This window comes from Microtus ochrogaster, chromosome 7 (genome assembly GCF_000317375.1).
Source record: "Microtus ochrogaster isolate Prairie Vole_2 chromosome 7, MicOch1.0, whole genome shotgun sequence".
Taxonomy (NCBI): domain Eukaryota; kingdom Metazoa; phylum Chordata; class Mammalia; order Rodentia; family Cricetidae; genus Microtus; species Microtus ochrogaster.
This window is the reverse complement of record NC_022014.1, coordinates 3207135-3209220: the sequence shown is the minus strand read 5'-3', so window position 1 is coordinate 3209220 and position 2086 is coordinate 3207135. Positions and strand designations below refer to the sequence as shown.

General features: G+C 42.6%; 1 protein-coding gene across 1 annotated transcript in view; it reads left to right on the top strand.

Annotated features, from left to right (window-relative positions):
• Nucleotides 1–2086, top strand: part of Meiob (meiosis specific with OB domains) — a 27713-nt gene that overhangs the window by 11461 nt on the left and 14166 nt on the right. The gene's annotated exons all lie outside the window — the stretch shown is intronic.

Here is a 2086-nt window from a genome sequence, read left to right as displayed (position 1 = left end):
TTAAAAAAAGAAAAAAATTCTCATTATAAGTAAATTAGCATTTCATCTATAAATCACTAAAAGAATAAAATCATTCAGTATTGTATTTATAAGTGATCCATTAGGTATACAAAAGCTTTGCATACTGGGTTAAACAAAAACACAAATAGAAAGGATAAGATTATTGATGTGAACAGCCATAATGTTCTTTAAACAAGTCGAAGAGTTAGCTGTGTATGTGTGCTCAGAGTGACTCAGAGGTGGAGGAGGGTGGAGAAGATCTAGATTGCAGTGAGGGCTGTTGAGGCTGGTGCTGGTGAGAAGCAGATGACAGTGCCCACAGAAGTCAGAAGTATTTCACAACTCCTGTTACATCAGCATCTGTTTCAGTAATTGTGACAAGCTCTGAGTTTAGCAGTTTAACAGACAAAGGCACTGCAAAAGGTTTAAAGGTGGACCTCAAACGTATACTTTGAAGGACTTGGAGTGTGGCTCTATGCTTCTCCTACCCTCACCACAAAAAGTAAATCTTCACAAAATATAGCACATACAGAAAATTGTTGTTTAGGATAGAGAATCTGATACTCTATGTGACAATCTTGAATCAAAATCACTCTCCAGGCCATTTCAGCCAACCCTAGTTGTTTCCTTGACATCCTCTAATATGATATCATTTACATATAAAACCTAGAAACAGCTCACCTCACCTCCATGAGCATGGTACCCTCTTGTATATGTCATATCACTTTTTTATGCCCTTTATATTCTTGTTTGACTTCTCAACCCCAAAGACAGTATTTTACCTATTCCCCTTTCTATGGCTGACCTCTCTTATCCTCTGGCCTTTGCTTTTTCTGACCTTCTCTTGTAGGTCCTGTTTCATGGAATCTTTGCATTTCTCTTAGGTATTTCCCACAGTGCTCATACACGCTGTGGTAGTGACTTAGGAGAGGATCAAATGGCTAGTCTTCGGGCCTTTGCTTGAGGCTGCCAGAGATGATTCATTCTCTCTCTCTCTCTCTCTCTCTCTCTCTCTCTCTCTCTCTCTCTCTCTCTCTTTGGGAGTATGTGTTGAGAGAGTGTCTCACTATGTACCAGGCTGGCCTTGACATCACAGAGATTCTCCTGCCTCTATTTCCTGAGTGCTGTCATTAAAGGTGTGTGCCACCATACCCAGTCACTTGTGTTCTTGTGACAAACCCTGCTGGTCAGAGACACAAGACCCTCTGGGTCCACCTCTACTTCTTTGATACATTCCCTGCATTGTGGGCAGAATTGGACATCAAAACATAGTGCTTGGGCTGGGCGATGGTGGCGCACGCCTTTAATCCCAGCACTCGGGAGGCAGAGGCAGGTGGATCTCTGTGAGTTCGAGGTCAGCCTGGTCTATAGAGCTAGTTCCAGGACAGGCTCCAAAGTCACAGAGAAACCCTGTCTTGAAAAAGCAAAAAAAAAACCAACCAAACAAACAAACAAAAAAAAAACCATAGTGCTTTTCCTGTGCGTTCCCTCATTTGGTCCTCACATTTTTAACCCCAAGAAGAAGACAAGGGAGGCATCAATATTCAAGAGACTGAGGCCTAGGAAGTTGGAGCACAAGCTTTCACAACAACTTCATGCCAGACTCTGTGCTAAGCCTTGGGAAGAGACACCCTTTCAAATTTATGTCACAAGCAGGTCTGTCCTGGAACATTTGTCCTGGAACGTTTATTTAGCTTTTTGTTGTTGTTTTGCTTTTTTCAGACAGTTTGTCTCTGTTTAGTCCTAGCTATCCTGGAACTTGCTATGTAGACCAGGCTGGCCTCAAACTCAAAGATCTCCACCTGCTTCTGCCTCTAAAGTGCTGGGAGTAAAGGTTTGCACCACTACACCCAGGTTTATGTATTCAAGTCAGGATCTTGATGCAGCTCAGGCTGGAACTCAACTGCAATCCTACCTCAGTCTTCCAAGTGCTGGAGTGATAGTTGTCTTTACCTCAGCCGGCTGTCCTAGTATCTTGACAAATAGTTTTTTTTTTCTTTTTTTTTCCTTTTTTTGGTTTTTCGAGACAGGGTTTCTCTGTGGCTTTGGAGCCTGTCCTGGAACTAGCTCTTGTAGACCAGGCTGG